This window comes from Pongo abelii, chromosome 17 (assembly GCF_028885655.2).
Source record: "Pongo abelii isolate AG06213 chromosome 17, NHGRI_mPonAbe1-v2.0_pri, whole genome shotgun sequence".
NCBI classification, from domain to species: Eukaryota; Metazoa; Chordata; class Mammalia; order Primates; family Hominidae; genus Pongo; species Pongo abelii.
In genome coordinates this window covers 49,000,232-49,020,044 of record NC_072002.2, presented here as the reverse complement: position 1 = coordinate 49,020,044, position 19,813 = coordinate 49,000,232, and the positions used below count along the sequence as shown (strand labels likewise).

General features: G+C 38.1%; 1 protein-coding gene across 14 annotated transcripts in view; it reads right to left on the bottom strand.

Annotated features, from left to right (window-relative positions):
• The window catches only part of DTNA (dystrobrevin alpha), a 396,061-nt gene that overhangs the window by 193,094 nt on the left and 183,154 nt on the right, over nucleotides 1–19,813 (bottom strand). For 13 of the 14 annotated variants that reach the window (XM_054537800.2, XM_054537804.2, XM_024235844.3 and 10 more), the window contains exon 2: nucleotides 17,142–17,266. The exons of the other annotated variant lie outside the window; for it this stretch is intronic. The gene's annotated coding sequence lies outside the window, so the exon portion shown is untranslated. The remainder of the gene's footprint in view (nucleotides 1–17,141; nucleotides 17,267–19,813) is intronic. 14 annotated transcript variants of the gene reach the window in all.

The window sequence follows — 19,813 nt, the reverse complement described above, 5'->3', positions numbered from 1 at the left end:
GTACTTCTTCAAATTTCCCACTCAGTGGGCTGGGAAGGTGAGGCAATGGCAGTACATGAGGTGGGTTTGGTGACAGAATTACTTTCCAATGCTGCGATTCCTTTACCTTATTTTTATTTTATTTTATTTTTTGAGATGGAGTCTCGCTTTGTCGCCAGGCTGGAGTGCAGTGGCTCGATCTTGGCTCACTGCAATCTCCACCTCCCGGGTTCAAGTGATTCTCTTGCCTCAGCCTCCCGAGTAGCTGGGACTACAGGCATGTGCCACCAGGCCCAGCTAATTTTTGTATTTTTAGTAGAGACGGGGGTTCCACCATGTTGGCCAGGGTGGTCTTGATCTCTTGACCTTGTGATCCGCCCGCCTCGGCCTCCCAAAGTGCTGGGATTACAGGCATGAGCCACCGTACCCAGCCTATCTTATTTTTCCCCTTAAAAATTCACACTAATTTTGCTTTCAAGTCAATAGTGTATTTCTTATTGTTTTCATAAAAATGTAATGTTCTCTTTTCCCTTTAAAATGTAACACACTTTAAGACAGGGGTATCTTATCCTGGGGCTTTGAAAGTCCCAGCATATGGCCAAATGTCCCAGTATAAGGAACAGCACTGGGTGTGCTTCAAGCTGTGTGTGCTTTCTTCAGAAGTTATCAGGTATTATTTATGTTATGGGTTAATTTTACCATCCTGCTATCAGTCTGCTTATTCTATTTTTCTTTGTCTCTACATTGCTTTTTAAAGCAAGAGCCTTTGAAAACAAGGGAAAATGTTTCAGAATCCTTAACCACTCAACAGGTAAAAGATAATAATATTAGAGAATGGGTAAATGCTAAAAAAAATTTTCCTAATGAAACGGAGCAAACAGAATCAGGAACACGTAGAAAAAGCTGTTTGAGAGTGTTGAGTCCTTGCAAATATTTCATTCTGTATTCTGTAAAAAGTACTTCAAAGGCATTAGGATCTGGTCCTGTTGTTTCCATGGTCATTCCCCAAACTCCTATCAGACCAGAGAGAAGGACATTATGTTAAATGCTAATTCTTGTTTTTATGATTTAATGAGCTACTTCTGAGAAAGCTACTGTTTCACCAGCCTATTAGAAATGTCTGGGATGGCTAGTGCAGAATTAAGGCTTGGGTGATCCAGCTGAAACTAATGTCAATGTTTCAGTTATTTATGTTCTTCAGACTCTCTGACCCATCTCCACTGGTTAGCGCCTCCACTGGTTACTAGGCAACCACAGCTTATTAAGGTTGTGTATGTTACACATGAACCCCAGGTATGAGTATGAAAAGGATCTGAATATTTTAATGAGAAGTCAATCATGAGCTGAGCTAGACTATTACCTTTGTTATTAGGTAAGACAAAATAGGGAGAAGGTGGATTCAGGAGGTGGATTAATATTTTACTGAAAAACCTTCATGCTTGCAGTTACAACTTTACACACAACAGCCCCAGGGTTGGACAATATGGGAAATCTCAAAGGTGTAATTATCAGATGGAAGAATTCCTGTTAAGAGCTGAGTTTAGGGGGCATCTACAAGTCCTGCTACATAGGTCCTTTCACTTCTAGCACTTCTCCTTCTTACAGAAGGGAGAATCCAGGAGAGAATGGGAAGGTTGTTATACTAGAGTAATTTTACCACTGTACTTAATGTCTGCAAATGTTTTTTGCCAAAGGAGAATTCAAAGTGCCGTGGGAATATGCCAGGGATTCAGGTGGTGGCATGCTCCGTCCTACTCATAGTGGCACCCTTGACCACACAGGAGGAATAGGAACTGAGGGAGGCTAAATATGCTTCAGTATAAAACCAGAACCTGTTTAACTGAGGGGATGAGAGGCTCATTTGCTGTGGCTGAATGGGAAGAGTGTAACCTTATCTGTAATGTACTAGTGCTGTTTTGCTGCCAAATATATGCTTTCTGGATGCTACTACCCTGGGACGAAATTCAACTTCGGAAGGGAAATCATGTGACATTAGAGCTGTTTACATACATTAGGGAGACATGATATAATAAAAACCCGTTCATAAAAAAAAAGACAGCCACCTTACTTATCCAACTAGGATTGGAAGTAAAAATACTGCAAGTTTTTATCTGAGTCTGAAGGCATATTATACACAGACACAAGTGCAGTAAAATTTCTAGCCTACTGTTAGAGAATGGTTAGAAATAGACAAAATTGAAAGCTACATTATTTATCTGCTTTGCTAATTTGAAACTATCAAATTTACAGTTTAAGATTTCACTAAAATAAACTCTGTACAGACTTAACATTTGCATTTTGAAAGTGACAAAAATCAGTTGATGGCTAAAATACAAGCTCAAACAGTAAATTGTCATTACTAAGAATGCACTAACATTAAAGCACATTATTACTAACTTCTGTAAACCCATCAGAATTCTAGTTTTTGATGGAAAAACATTGCTCCATCCATTCTTGTGATAACATAGTTTTAAAAATCATACTTATGAAAAGGTAAATAGCATTCCACAAAGCTCTTCTAGGGAAGTAAAGGGGCAATTAACAAACAAAAGATTACTAATCAGGAACATAACATGGGAATGTGAACAGATTTCTCATTTTTTTTCTAAAATACGGTATGTTCATCTTACTCAAAGAGATATAGCAGTGTAGATATGTACTGAGATTTTAAAAAATTATTTTCCACTTCTGAAATGTTTAACAGGAAATAGTCATAAAACAAGTTATTCATATAACAGTAGTAGACCAAAGACATATACCTGTATCTTTTCAGTGTAATACATAAGGTGCTTAAGGATTGCACTGTTTTACGTTTTTTTAAAAAAGTAAATATAAATATGTTCTAATCACTTTAGTTGCCATTTTTAGCATTACATTATATTCGCCATTGCCTAGGCTATTTTAATATTCCCATTAAAGGGCAGTTTAGTGCCTTTAGGCTAGGGTTTTACACACACACACACACACACACACACTCAGTGCACACAAGATGGCAAGCAGGATGTGGTCTAGAAAGACATTTCTGTTTTTCTGACACATATGACCAGCTCATAGGAAAGTTCCTGATATTTAGTTAATTCTCAATTAATACTTGATGAATCATAAACATACTTCTATTTATTATATTTAAAAGAAAAATCAACTTTATTTTCTCAGTCTTCTCTCCTTAGACCAGGAATCTTCTCTTGGGGGAAAATAAACTCAAGAATATAGAAATATTAGCTAGTTTATTGTATAGTAGAGAGGAGCTGGGTAGGAGGAGACTCAGACATGTCCGAGTTGTGGCTTTGCTTCTAATTATTGGGGTAGTACTTAAGCTCTCTGGTCTTCAATTTCCTCAAACTAAAAATTAGGAGGTCTGGGCTGCATGATATGAAATATCCTTTCTGATGCTTCAATTCTATGATATTCTGTGACTCTATGATATAATCTATGGCAAATATAATTAGGATATTACTTGAAATAATTAAACTTTATTTATCTCAGGCTCCCAGGTGCCTAACATAGAGCCAGGGAACATAGAAGATGTGCAATATATGTTTAAAAAATGAATGAACGAATGAATGAATGATCATTATAAGTATAAATGCTGCCTATGCATCCTTACGATTTTTCACAAAGGAACCCTTCTCTATGGATGCTGATTTTTGCAATTAAATTTAATTTTGAGTTTATTCATATACATTATTATTCTTATGCATGGCCCTTGAATAGTGTTATAAAAATTTCAGAACATGTTTATGTACTTCTTTAAGAAGTGCTAATAGCATCACTATGTCTAGGAAATTTTTTGGCATTCTAAAGAAATTCTTTTATAATTAGTCATAGATATTTATTTCATAAATATTCTTAAGGTGAAAAAAGAAAGAGAGACAGAAACTCTTGCCTTAAAGAGACTCTACTTCCAGTGGTAATCCTAGATAACATTTAGCACTAAAATTCTATCAGTCTACAGCTTTAGATACCATCATTTCCAGGCTTATGTGCACATCAATAAAGAAGATTTTATATAAGTAGTTTGCAGAACCACAAGGTGCTACATCTTTTAAACTCTTGTTGAACAGAAATAATGCTAATTTTAGCGTCAACCTAAACATAAACTTATTTGCCAATGAGTAAAGATCTGTGCGGTTATAAATAGCTTACTCCTCGGGAAATGTTTTAAATGGAAAATTTTAACACTATCTAACATACATATTCTTCTTATAGGATTACATTGGAAAGCTCTTTTAGAGTGGCAGTTTGCTGCAGTGGAAAGATCTAACATTCTCATTCTGCCACTTACCAGAAATACAACATTGGCAAGTTAGCTAAGCTACTGGAACCCTAGTTTTTTTCTCTGAATAACAGGGATAATAATAGCTAATTTGTGGGGTTATTATGAAGATTAAATAAGATAATGTTCATGGAATGTCTGCTTTCGTGCTTGGCACAGAGTGCCACAGACCCCCTCTGTGAGGTTTCCTTCCCCAGAACGGAGCTCTCTTTTACTTCTAATGGCTGGATAAAGTGTTATGATCTTAACTACACTGAAAGCACTCAAATTTATCTCAAAATATGACCCTCCATACTTCATTCAAAACCAGAAAGGAAGACTACTTCTGAACTTGGTATGGGAACTTCAAAGAGGAGGAGACTTGGCATTTGTCTTTGATGAAAAATTCAGAAGAAAAAGAGAGAAATAACATGAGAAGTTAAGATATGGTGCTGTGATTGATAATGAAGGTTGACTTTCTTTTTGTTGTCTACATTAGGTGCTGATCCCCTAAAAAATAACCCAAAAGTCTATGTGCATTCAAAGATAGGACACATAACTATGACCCATGAGAAGTTCATCAGTGATTTTAGTGAAATGGTAACAGCAACAGCTGTGCTGGATATTGAAAGATGACTAGCATATTGCAAGTTATGTAAGAGTACATGAGGGCATGAGGATGAAGGGGATTTAGGGAGGGGTGTGGATGGGAGGAGCGTCTAGGCAGAAGAATCAGCATGTGCAAAAGTAAAGGAACAAAGAGCATGTCTTAGGAAAGGCAAAATATCCCTATATTAGCAAAGATCAGCTGATGGGAAGCAAAGGTAGGCAGTGAGACCCAAGAGGTCCATTGTACCAGTATTATGACATGCTAAGGAATACAGGACACAGATTTTCTTTGGATGGGGCAGTCAATGCTGGCTTTGAAACCAAAGTGGATGAGAGTACTTGGATGACATTTTCAACTGCTCGCTTCACACATGCAATGCATCAGGAACTCCACTGTGCTTTGTTTTATAGGTATTGTTTCCTAGTCCTTGAAGTGAAATAGACTTATCTTTTCAGCTTGGTCAACTGACGCTCACAGAGGTTAAGTAACTTGCTCAAAATTACACATCCTTAAGCAATCTTGTAAAAGGAGCAATGGGATATTTGAGATAGAACAAATCACTGAAGAATGAAAATGATGAGATCTGAACATAAGTTAGAAAGTTAGTTTAGTCAGTCATGTTTTAAAAGGAAAGGGGAGGAAGAATACAGAAAAGAGGTAATTTCTGTTCAAAGTGAGTGTTCATGATTTTTGCAGGTCTGTTAATATAGGTGTGCTATATGAAGTGACAGAATGTTTTTAAATAATACAAAATGTTGCTCCTGTGTTTCAAAATTACTTGGTGATTATTTTACCTAAGAGGCAGTGGAGCATCATAATTAGGAGCTCAGGCCCTGAAGCCAGACTATCTGGACTTGAATTTTCACCTTCAACTGACTTAACCTCAGGCAGATTATTTAACTTCTGTGAACCCGAGTTTCCTAATCCTTAAAAAAGGAGCTAATAATAGTGCCTATGTTATAGGGTTGTTTAGACATGAAAGGGAGAATATAGAACAATTTCTTGCATAAAATAAGAACTCAGTAAGCATTAGCCAGCATTGCTTTGTGCCTTTGCCCTTAATCACCAGCCATTTATTTAGAAAGTATTAACAGTGTGCCAAGCACTGTGTCAAGTTTCCAGGGATACAAAGATGGATAAAAGATGATTTCTGCATTTAAACACATTTGGGTTTTCTCACATCATACTCTGTGGTTCAACAGAAGTACTTGAGATGACATCATAATTAAAATCACCTATCTGAATTACTTGAGAACAAGTTATTTAAAACCTCCCATTGTGGCAAGATGGCTGAATAGGAACAGCTCCAGTCTGCAGCTCCCAGTGAGACCAACACAACGGGTGGGTGATTTCTGCATTTCCAACTGAGGTACCCAGTTCTTCTCAATGGGACTGGTTAGACAGTGGCTACAGCCCACAGAGGGCCAGCCGAAGCAGGGTGGGGCATTGCCTCACCCGGGAAATGCAAGAGGTCGGGGAACTCCCTCCCCTAGCCAAGGGAAGCCACAAAGGACCTTGCCATGAGGGAGGGTGCTATCTGGCCAAGTTACTACCCTTTTCCCATGGTCTTTGCAACCTGCAGACCAGGAGATGCTCTTGGGTGCCTATGCCACAAGGGCCCTGGGTTTCAAGCACAAAACGAGGCGGCCATTTGGGAAGACACCAAGCTAGCTGCAGGAGTTTTCTTTTTGTACCGCAGTGGTGCCTGGAATGCCAGTGAGACAGAGCTGTTCACTCCCCTGGGAAGGGGGCTGAAGCCAGGGAGCCAAGTGGTCTTGCTCAACAGATCCCGCCGCAAAGAAACCCAGCAAGCTAAGATCCACTGGCTTGAAATTCTCACTGTCAGCACAGCAGTCTGAAGTCGATCTGTGACTCTCAAGTTTGGTGGAGGGAGGGGCTTCCACCATTACTGAGGCTTGAGTAGGTGGTTTTCCTCTCACAGTGTAAACAAAGCCACCGGGAGTTCAGACTGGGCAGGGCCCACCACAACACCTCAAAGCCACTGTAGCCAGACTGCCTCTCTAGATTCATCCTCTCTGGGCAGGGCATCTCTGAAAGAAAGGCAGTAGCCCCAGTCAGGGGCTTATAGATAAAACTCCCATCTCCCTGGAACAGAGCACTTGGGGGAAGGGGTAGCTGTGGGCACAGCTTCAGAAAACTTAAACATTTCTGCCTGCCAGCTCTGCAGAGAGCAGTGGATCTCCCAGCACAGCGCTCGAGCTCTGCTAAGGGACAGACTGCCTCCTCAAGTGGGTTCCTGACACCCATGCCTCCTGATGGGGAGACACCTCCCAGCAGGGGTCGATAGATACCTCACACAGAAGAGCTCTGGCTGGCATCTGGCAGGTGCCCTTCTGGGATGAAGCTTCCAGAGGAAGGAGCAGGCAGCAATCTTTGCTGTTCTGCAGCCTTCACTGGTGATACCTAGGCAAACAGGGTCTGGAGTGGACCTCCAGCAAACTCCAGCAGACCTGCAGCAGAGGAGCCTGACTATTAGAAGGAAAACAATCAGAAAGCAATAGCATCAACATCAACAACAACAAAAAAAATGACCACGCAAAAACTCCATCTGAAGGTCACCAACAGCAAAGACCAAAAGTAGATAAATCCATGAAGATGAGGAAAAACCAGTGCAAAAAGGCTGAAAATTCCAAAAACCAGAACGCCTCTTCTCTAAAGGATCACAATTCCTCGCCAGAACAAAACTGGATGGAGAATGAGTTTGACTAATTGGCAGAAATAGGCTTCAGAAGGTGGGTAATAACAAACTCCTCTGAGGTAAAGGAACATGTTCTAACCCAATGCAAGGAAGCTAAGAACCTTGATAGAAGGTTAGAGGAATTGCTAACTAGAATAACCAGTTTAGAGAAGAACATAAATGACTTGATGGAGGTGAAAAACACAGCACGAGAACTTTGTGAAGCATATACAAGTATCAATAGCTGAATCGATCAAGCAGAATAAAGGATATCAGGGACTGAAGATCAACTTAATGAAATAAAGCATGAAGACAAGATTAGAGAAAAAAGAATGAAAAGGAACAAACAAAGCCTCCAAGAAATATGGGACTATGTGAAAAGACAAAACCTACGTTTGACTGGTGTACCTGAAAGTGATGGGGAGAATGGAACTAAGTTAGAAAACACACTTCAGGATATTATTCAGGAGAACTTCCTCAACGTAGCAAGACAGGCCAACATTTAAATTCAGGAAACACAGAAAACACCACAAAGATACTCCTCAAGAACTGCAACCCCAAGACACATAATTGTCAGATTCACCAAGGTTGAAATGAAGGAAAAAATGTTAAGGGCAGCCAGAGAGAAAGGTCGCGTTACCCACAAAGGGAAGCCCATCAGACTAACAGCGGATCTCTCAGCAGAAACGCTACAAGCCAGAAGAGAGTGGGGGCCAATATTCAACATTCTTACAGAAAATAATTTTCAACCCAGAATTTCATATCCAGCCAAACTAAGCTTTATAAGTGAAGGAGAAATAAAATCCTTTACAGACAAGCAAATACTAAGGGATTTTGTCACCATCAGGCCTGCCTTATGAGAGCTCCTGAAGGAAGTACTAAATACGGAAGGGAAAAACCAGTACCAGCCACTGCAAAAATAAACCAAATTGTAAAGACCATCCACACTATGAAGAAACTTCATCAACTAATAGGCAAAATAATCAGCTAGCATCATAATGACGGATCGAATTCACACATAACAATATTAACCTTAAATGTAAATGGGCTAAATGCCCCAATGAAAAGGCACAGATTGGCAAATCGGATAAAGAGTCAAGATCCATCAGTGTGCTGTATTCAGGAGACCCATCTCATGTGCAAAGATACACATAAGCTCAAAATAAAGGGATGGAGGAAGACTTACTAAGCAAACAGAGAGAAGAAGAAGAAAAAAAAGCAGAAGTTGCAATCCTAGTCTCTGATAAAACAGACTTTAAACCAACAAAGATCAAAAAAGACAAAGAAGGGCATTACATAATGTTAAAGGGATAAATGCAACAAGAAGAGCTAAGTATCCTAAATATATATGCACCCAATACAGGAGCACCCAGATTCATAAAGAAAGTTCTTAGAGACTTACAAAGAGACCTATACGCCCACACAGTAATAATGGGAGACTTTAACACCCTACTATCAATATTAGATCAACAAGACAGAAGATTAACAAGGATATTCAGAACTTGAACTCAGCTCTGGACCAGGCAGATCTAATAGACATCTGCAGAACTCTCCACCCCAAATCAACAGAATATACATTCTTCTCAGCACCACATAGCACTTATTCTAAAATCGACCACATAATTGGAAGCAAAACACTCCTCAGCAAATGCAAAAGAATGGAAATCATAACAAACAGTCTCTCAGACCACAGTGCAATCAAATTAGAACTCAGGATTAAGAAACACACTCAAAACTGCATAACTACATGGAAACTGAACAACCTGCTCCTGAATGACTACTGGGTAAATAACAAAATTAAGACAGAAATAAAGATGTTCTTTGAAACCAATGAGAAGAAAGACAGAATGTATCAGAATCTCTGGGACACAGCTATACAGTGTTTAGAGGGAAATTTATAGCACTAAATGCCCACAGGAGAAAGCAGGACAGAGCTAAAATCGACACCCTAACATCACAATTAAAAGAACTAGAGAAGCAAGAGCAAACAAATTCAAAAGTTAGCAGAAGACAAGAAATAACTAAGATCGGAACAGAACTGAAGGAGATAGAGACATGAAAAACCCTTCAAAAAATCAACGAATCCAGGAGCTGGTTTTTTGAAAAGACTAACAAAATAGATAGATGGCTACCAGACAAATAAAGAGGAAAAGAGAGAAGAATCAAATAGACACAATAAAAATGATAAAGGGGAGATCACCACTGATCCCACAGAAAGACAAACTACGATCAGAGAATACTATAAACACCTCTATGCAAATAAACTAGAAAATCTAGGAGAAATGGATAAATTCTTGGACACATACACCCTCCCGAGACTAAATCAAGAAGTTGAATCCCTGAATAGACCAATAACAAGTTCTGAAATTGAGGCAGTAATTAATAGTCTACCACCACCACCAACAACAAAAACCCAGGACTAGACGGATTCATAGCCAAATTCTACCAGAGGTACAAAGAGGAGCTGGTACCATTCCTTCTGAAACAATTCCAAACAAAAGAAAAAGAGGGACTCCACCCTAACTCATTCTATGAGGCCAGAATCACCTTGATACCAAAACCTGGCAGAGACACAACAAAAAAAGAAAATTTCAGGCCAATATCCCTGATGGACATTGATGCGAAAATCCTCAATAACATACTGGCAAACTGAATCCAGCAGCATATCAAAAAGATTATCTACCACAATCAAGTCGGCTTCATCCTGGGATGCAAGGCTGGTTCAACATACACAAATCAATAAACGTAATCCATCACAAACAGAATCAATGACAAACCACATGATTATCTCAATAGATGCAGAAAAGGCCTTCAGTAAAATTCAACACCCCTTCATGCTAAAAACACTCAATAAAGTAGGTATTGATGGAACATATCTCAAAATAGTAAGAGCTATTTATGACAAACCCACAGCCAAAATCATACTGAATGGGCAAAAGCCGGAAGCATTCCCTTTGAAAACCAGCACAAGACAAGGATGCCCTCTCTCACCACTCCTATTCAACACAGTATTGGAAGTCCTGGCCAGGGCAATCAGGTAAGAGAAAGAAATGAAGAGTATTCAAATAGGAAGAGAGGAAGTCAAATTATCTCTGTTTGCAGATGACATGATTGTATATTTAGGAAACCCCATTATCTCAGCCCAAAACCTCATTAAGCTGATAAGCAAATTCAGCAAAGTGTCAGGATACAAAACCAACGTGCAAAAATCACAGGCATTCCTATACACCAGTAATAGACAAACAGAGAGCCAAATCATGAGCAAACTCCCATTCACAATTGCTACAAAGAGAATAAAATACCTAGGAATACAACTTACGAGGGATGTGAAAGACCTCTTCAAGGAGAACTACAAACCACTGCTCAAGGAAAGAAGAGGTGACACAAACAAATGGAAAAACATTCCATGCTCATGGATAGGAAGAATCAATATCGTGAAAATGGCCATACTGCCCAAAGTAATTTACAGATTCAATGCCATTTGCATCAAGCTACCATTGACTTTCTCCACAGAATTAGAAAAAACTACTTTCAATTTCATATGGAAAGAAAAAAGAGCCTGTATAGCCAAGACAATCCTAAGCCAAAAGAACAAAGCTGGAGGCATCACAGTACCTAACTTAAACTATACTACAAGGCTACAGTAACCAAGACAGCATGGTACTGGCACCAAAACAGATATATAGACCAGTGGAACAGAACAGAGCCCTCAGAAATAATGCCACACAACTACAACCATCTGATCTTTGACAAACCTGACACAGACAAGGAATGGGGAAAACATTCCCTATTTAATAAATGGTGTTGGGAAAACTGGCTAGCCATATGCAGAAAGCTGAAACTGGACCCTTTCCTTACATCTCATACAAAAATTAACTCAACATGGATTAAAGACTTAAATGTAAGACCTAAAATCATAAAAACCCAAGAAGAAAATCTAGGCAAAACCATTTAGGACATAGGCATGGGCAAAGACTTCATGACTAAAACACCAAAAGCAATGGCAACAAAAGCCAAAATTCACAAATGGGATCTAATTAAAGAGCTTCTGCACAGTAAAAGAAACTACCACCAGAGTGAACAGGCAACCTACAGAATGGGAGAAAATTTTTGCAATCTATCCATCTGACAAAGGGCTAATATTCAGAATCTACAAGGAACTTAAACAAATTTACAAGGAAAAAGCAACCCCATCAAAAAGTGGGCAAGTGATATGAACAGACATTTTTCAAAAGAAGACATTTATGCGGCCAAAAAACATATGAAAAGAAGCTCATCATCACTGGTCATTAGAGAAATGCAAATCAAAACCACAATGAGATACCATCTCACGCCAGTTAGAATGGCGATCATTGAAAAGTCAGGAAACAACAGATGCTGGAGAGGATGTGGAGAAATAGGAATGCTTTTATACTATTGGTGGGAGTGTAAATTAGTTCAACCATTGTGGAAGACAGTGTGGCGATTCCTCAAGGATCTAGAACCAGAAATACCATTTGAGCTAGCAATCCTATTACTGGGTATATACCCAAAGGATTATAAATCATTCTACTATAAAGATACATGCACACGCATGTTTATTGCAGCACTATTCACAAAAGCAAAGGCTTGGAACCAACCCAAATGCCCATAAATGTTAGACTGGATAAAGCAAATGTGACACATATACACCATGAATAATATGTAGCCAAAAAAAGAACGAGTTCATGTCTTTTGCAGGAATATGGATGAAGCTGGAAACTATCATTCTCAGGAAACTAACACAGGAACAGAAAACCAAAGACCACATGTTCTCACTCATAAGTGGGAGTTGAACAATGAGAACATATGGGCACAGGGAGGGGAACATCACACACCAGGGCCTGTCGGGGGATGGGGGGCAAGGGGAGGGATAGCATTAGGAGAAATACCTAATGTAGATGAAAGGTTGATGGGCGCAGCAAAGCACCATGGCACCTGTATGCCTATGTAGCAAACTTGTATGTTCTGCATATGTATCCCAGAACCTGAAGTATATATATATATATAAATCTCCCATCACAATGTTGTTCATTATTGTAAGGACTAATACCTCCATTCTTCCCATCCCTCTCTCCCAACGTGACATTAAGATCCGTTCAGCCTGAGTTATCTTTGATGTCAGGTGTTTCCCTTGACCCAACAGGCAACATCATAAAGTTGGTGAGATCATTTCCCACATATGTGTACCCCAAATTCCAATGCTGAATGTTTGTACCATTGTTTCACAGGTCTCTTCCTTGCTAATTCATTAGATTTACATATTATGTAGTATATATAATTAATGGGTGCATTTTTATTCCCAAGGGTACTTTTTTAAATTATAATTTTATAAAATCTCATTTCCATAAGCTGGAGAAAAATGTTAATGATTAGAATTTTTAGAGCTGTATCAAATAAGGGGAAGACTCGTATTGGCAACATTAGTTATTCATTGTCTTAAACTATATCATAAAGCTCCTCATACCTGTGTCTCCCAGCTTTAGGATGATAAAGGAGTTTTAGAAATTCTGCTCATGATGGCATCTGCACATTGTCTGAATGGATTCTAAATTAGGCATTGCAGGTTCAACATTGACATTGGTTGAACAGATGAAAATTGTTGGTAGAAGGAACACCATGTCCTTTAGAGTCCAACCACAGTACATTAAAATGGACAGATGAGCAGTCAAGATGACCTCTGAGAAAAGATTGAAAAGGAACATGTCTACATAAATAAATGAGAAGGAAATGAAAATAGCAAGGCCCTTCCATTTAAAATAACTAAGTGAAGTACCAAAATGATTAAGTGAAAAGCGACTTTAATACCAAGGAATCTCTTTAGAATGAATGGAATTGTTGAGACAGAGTGAATTGATTAGTTATCAAGAAAGACAGACACTGGGATCCTGATCACATTGCTTTCCAATACATCCAGTATTTATCACAGGAAATTTGAAATGTTCAGATCATAAGGCACCTTCAAGTAGCAAACAACCATTACTAAAAGAGAGAGGTCAGATCTCTCAACTGTAGGTGAAAAGAACCAAAATAAAGTAAATCAAAAGCTTTAGATTTAAATGTGAATGCTGGAATGAGGCTGATTTAAATGTGAATGTTGGAATGAGACTAAGAAGTTCTTATACTGTACATAGTAAACTTTGTGAAGTGTGGATATTTAAAAAATAAAAATAATACTTGGGATATATCAGAAAATTTAAAAATCTTCCCATTAATTTGATATGCAAAATGGGAAACTTGACAATAACTGTGTTAACAGCAACAAATTAATGTTACAATATTGTATGGCTGAGGATATGGCTTTAAATATATTGTTTAATTTTTTTTCAGTTTTTTAAAAAACAAACCTTCACGAGAATGATAAGGGAAGACAGAGATAAGAGAACTTATTTTCAAAAGACACATGTGATAAAGGATTATTAGCCATAATATACAAAGAACTTTTAACACTCAACAATAAGAAAACAACCCAATTAAAAAATGGGCCAAAGATAGGAATAGACACCTCACCAAAGAAGATACAAAGATAGAAAGTAAGCATATGAAAAGATGTTCAACATCATTAGGCAACTGCTAATTAAAATCAGAAGTATACACCTATTAGAATGACCTAATTCTAAAACACTGACATCAAATGCTGGAGAGGATATGGAGCAACAGGACACTTATTTGTTGCTGGTGGAAATGCAAAATGATACAATTACCTTGGAAGACAGTTTGGCAGTTCCTTACAAAACTAAACATATTTTTACCCTATGATCCAGCAATCACATTCCTTGATATTAGGTTGGTGCAAAAGTAATTAAATCAGAAAGTAATGGCAAAACCGCAATTACTTTTGCACCAACCTAAAATACTTATCCAAATGAGTTAAAAATTTGTGTCCACACAAAAACCTACCTATGATGTTTATAGCAGCTTTATTCATAATTTCCAAAACATGGAAGCAACAAAAATGTCCTCTGATAGGTTAATAGATAAATTAAATGTGGTACATCCAGGCAGTGGAATATTATTCAACACTAAAACAAAATGAACTATCAAGCCATGAAAAGCCATGAAGGAGACTTAAATGCATATTACTGAGTGAAAGAGGCCAACCTGAAAAGGCTACACACTGTATGATTTCAACTATATGACATTTCGGAAAAGGTAAAGCTATGGAGCCAGTAAAAAGATGAGGGGTGAGGTTCAGGGGAGGGATGAATAGGCAGAGCACAGAGGATTGTTAGGGCAGTGAAACTATTCTGTATGATACCACAGTGGTGGATACATGTCATTTATGCATTTGTCAAAGCCCATAGAATGCACAACACCAAGAATGTACCCTAATGTAAACTGTGGACTTCAGGTGATGATGGGTTAATGTAGGTTCATTGGTAGTAACAAATATACCATTCTGGTGGAGGATGCCCATAGGGTGTGTGTGTGGGGGGTGTGTGTGTGGGGGGTGTGTGTGTGGGGGGTGTGTGTGTGTGTGGTGTGTAAGGGGATATATAAAAACTGTACTTTCTACTCAATTTTTGGGTGACCTAAATTGCTCTCAAATAAATTTTACTAAATTAATAAATAAATGACAACTGTATGATTCCATTAGATAAAGTTCTAGAATAGGCAAAATTAGTTAATGTTCATAAAAGCCATGATGATGGTTTCCTCTGTGGGAGGAATGACTGGAAGGTCACATGAGCAGGACTTCTGGGGGCATTGGTAATCTACTTCTTGATCTGATGGGAAGTATACACTTTGTGAAAATTCATTGAGATGTACACTTACTTGTGACCTCTTTGTATGTATATTATATCTCAATGTCTTAGTATAAAGTATTTTAAAAGTAAAAAACACCCTGCCCAACTTTACATTTAAATTTAATTTCCTAGGAATCATTTGTTTTCTTAAGAAGCAAGTAATCCATGTTCATTTTCTTCCAATAATTTTGGAAGAAATTAATGAAGTATTGATGGATTAGTTAGGATTCAACCAAGAAAAAAGAAAACATTCTAAGTATTTAAAATGATGAATTTTAATACAAGGAAATGGTTATAAAGATGAAGGAATTGAGAAGCTAAATTGGGAATGGTGGATCAAATTGAAGATCAGCAGCCTCAGGAAGCCAAAGGCACTATCACTCATGATTCTCAAGGGACAAAAGGGAAGAGGTAGTGTTAATGAGGTTCAGGGTTCAAGGTCACTGGAAGAAGATGGAGGTAAGGTGTAGGAGGGGAGGGGAGGCTCTGGCTGGAAAATACAGCCCATAGGGTCAGTCCCTGTGGAATAAAGAGAGGCAGGGCAGGGCAAGGAATGGCCCTGAAGGTAACAGGCACAGATGGGCACAAGTGGAAAATAAAGGATTCAGAAAATAATTTTTTCATTTTCATTTTTTTCTTCTAGAGTAACTGTTACACTAGGCAAATTGATTTACTGGTATTTTTGATGGGCACCAAGTTTAGCTACTGGGAATTGCATTCAACACACATCTTGTAAATAAATAGAATTACCATTTTAGTTCTAAATCCAATCTCAATAAACCAAATTTATACACCCGTAAGTTTATGAAAGCATTATTTGCCATCATTTTGAAGTTAATCAAAAGTATTAAGGAAGCATCTCTACCTTTCAGATTAGATTTAGCCAATGGCCAATGCTCTGTCAGCTGCATTATTTTATTGGAATTGTACACATAGGTATATGCTGGTGTTCTGAAGATCACCTTTCTTCAAAGTACATAATAAAGCCACACTTTGAAAACCAGACTTAGGAGGAGGTGGAAAGCCACACAATATCCTCAATATGACCACCACTCACTTTCTCCATTCCCCTCTATTCTGCTGAAAAATGGCAATAGCATATATCAGACTAATATTAAACCACCAATTTTAGGCTCTTCTCTTTTCTAACATGGAAGGGTGATCACATATGATGATGTAAAATATATTTATTCATTCATTTCATGGCCAGACAAAACAAAGCTTAATGTGAGTGTGTGTGTGTTGTGCTTAATTGTACACAGCACTTTAAAAATTTAGCACACCTGCCCTTAACCATGCCCTACTTTTAATTCTAAGCAAAATCTCCCAACAAGCACATCTAAAATGCTATCCCTATCTCAAACACAGATTTGTTAGTGATTAAACCACTATTATCACCATCAAATTTTCATTCAGTTTATGGACATCAAAAATTTTCTCTCATTCTGGTTTATTACTCTGATATTAAATACATTTTATATTTTACAAATTATATAACCTTTAGAATAGAATGAAGTATTATGGCATTTGCTTAATAGAAACCGGGAAGTGACGGTCAAGACTATCTTTATGTTATATAGCTCACAGTTCAGATGGTTTCTGATAATAATAATAATAACAATAAATAAACAAAAAGACAGTAAGTCTTTCATTGTCTGGAACCTCACTAAAGGTACGAAACTGAAAGGCATTGATAATATTTATTTAGCCATCTTGCTCCACCTCAGCATTGATAATATTTAAACCCATTTTCTTTTCAGGCAAACGAGAGGAGCACTTTAAAGAGAAACAGTTCAATAGTCATCTTAAGTTCTTTGTCTTAAACACACTCACCTAAAATTCAATGAAGGGACAGCATGAACTTTTCAAAACCATCTATATTCTTTGAAATGGCAGTTGATTATGGCACTTAAAGACTTCCCAAGCACTTCATCCAAGGATTGGTAAATCCTATTTATCTGCAATGAGAAAGTAGACTTTTATTTAGCTAAGCAATTCACACTTCTATATTTATTACACAAACAGGAAGCCAGAATTGGCAGATCTAGAACATACGATATTTTATAAATCCCCTTATCCTCTATTAATAACATATGTAATTTAGAACCTTGCTTTTCATTTAGTATAAGAAATATTTATAATAATAGACATTTATGGTAGAAGTCATTTCACAGATGAGGACAGTGAGTCCCAGAAGGATGAAGTGATCATCCAAGATTTAAAAGCTGGTTAATGATAAAGAGTTTCCTGGAACATTGGGTTCCTGATATAGCTCTATGGATTTAGTTGACTGAAAAACCAGAAATGGGAAAACATGAAATCTTCTTTTTTTTCCAAGTAGATAGTTTTCTGGGATAGTTTATTGACATAATTTTTACTAAAGCCAAGTAAAATACTGCTAAGATCAGAGTCCTCAGACTAACATTTCCTCTGATGGATTGAGCTTCAGCAGTCATAAGTAGATACCCTGTAAGAGGTGACTACAACAAGGTGGACTACAAAGGCAACCTAATGTTGCTTAATAATCCATATAATTATGTTGTGTAGTAATAACATATAAATTGTAAATATTTCACAAGATTGGCTGTTAATTTTTCTTAACTAAGCTGAATGATTTTATAAGCTTTTGCCTTCTGAGAAAATTTCCAAATGAGAACTGAAAGAGACAAGCTCTAGACTGCCCGCCCCAATGCCCAAGATCCCTGACCCTATGCCTGGGAGTGACCCAGGCACTCCACTCATCATCTCCCCTCAGCCAGTCCTCCCCAGTGTTCTCTTCCTCCTCACCCTTTCTTCCTTGCTTCTCCCTGTGAACACACAGGCTGGGTGTTACTATCCCAGGTGCCAGATGGCTTGAAACAGCAAAAATTTGAAGCTTAGGAAATCTAATGTTAAGATGAAGGAAAAGTGTGGGGAGGAGGGACACAGTAAAGTAAAAGGGACAAGGCATCTGGTGGCAGTGGAGGTGGAAAGGGAAGGGATGGAAGGAACCCAGCTCTGCACCTTTGCGGGGTGATGGGTGCCTTCTGCTTCTGACTCCCACCCCATGCTTTCCTCTCCCAACCCAGGTTATCTAAAATGAACACAATAATTATTTCAGCTTTCATAACTGCGTTCAGGCTTCCTATGATTTGAGGTACTAAAGAAAATTCCATAACAAAATCTTCCCCTTCCTCTTATCTAAGTTCTCAGACATGTGCATTATTACGTGAGGTTTACTTATGATATGGTTTTGCTGTGTCCCCACTTTGACTTGTAGTTCTCATAATCCCCACATATCATGGGAGGGGCCCAATAGGAGATAATTGACTCGTGGCGGCTGTTATCCGCATGCTGTTCATGTGATAGTATAGGGGCTTTTCCCCCTTTGCTCGGCACTTCTCTCTCCTCCTGCCACATGAAGAAGGATGTGTTTGCTTCCACTTTCACCATGATTGTAAGTTTCCTGAGGCCTCACCAGCCATTTGGAACTGAGTCAATTATACTTCTTTCCTTTATAAATTACCAAGTCATGGGCAGTTCTTTACAGTAGTGTGAGAATGACCTAATACAATTTAATAGGATATAAAGAGACTTTCACTACACAATTAACCACTGTTCTGTGACATTCAGACCCAACAGTCTTTCCCTGTGCTATGATTCTAGGCACATACATCTGTTTGACATTCTTTGAATTAAATGTATTATTACAATAGTAGTACTTTCAGATATTTTTTGTTTCTTAAAGTACATGCTTTTTTAAAAAAAATTGGAGTTGGAGTAGATTAGACCTATGTATCTGAGGATAAGTTATATATTAAAAATATTTCTCCTCATGAACACAGCTATCTAAGCCACAGCACCTGGAAATAAATGAAAATCGCATACAATCTAAAGTATTATATTTTCACCTTAGGCTATATCTATGTATATAATAAAGTGAGATAAACTTATATCCAGCTCTATCTGGCAATGTAGAATCACTCAAGAAATCACTTGGTATTGTCCTAGGGACCTCTTAGGATTTGGCTGTTGGTTGTTGCTCCTGTACCTGACAATTTTTGGAAGGATGACTTGCATATTTCTTTTTTTTTGTCCAGGTCCAATGGGTTACTCCAGACTGCAGTAGATTTGGAGGGAGTCTAAACAATGCTCAGATAGAGACACTGTGTTAAAGTACCCAATGGGTGGTCCAGGTTGACATCTTGACCAGGATCTACGATTAATAAAAGTTGTACCTTGGGTGGTCTACAGATCACAAGCCAGCTTTGAATTCTGCTGTTCCTCTTCCACTAAGAAGTGGCCTCATTTCACCCCATATATCACAGATAGTGATTAAAAGAAGTTAGTTGTCTAATGTGGAGGCAGATCCATCCGTACCATTCTTGGCTTCTATCCTGCATGGCAACTCCAGAGTATGCAGAGCTGAATACCCTCAATTCTTTCTACTCTTTCTTTCACCTGAGGGTGGAAGCCTCCCAAGCTGCTAGTGAATTAAAGGCATCAATCCTACTCTACTCTTCCTG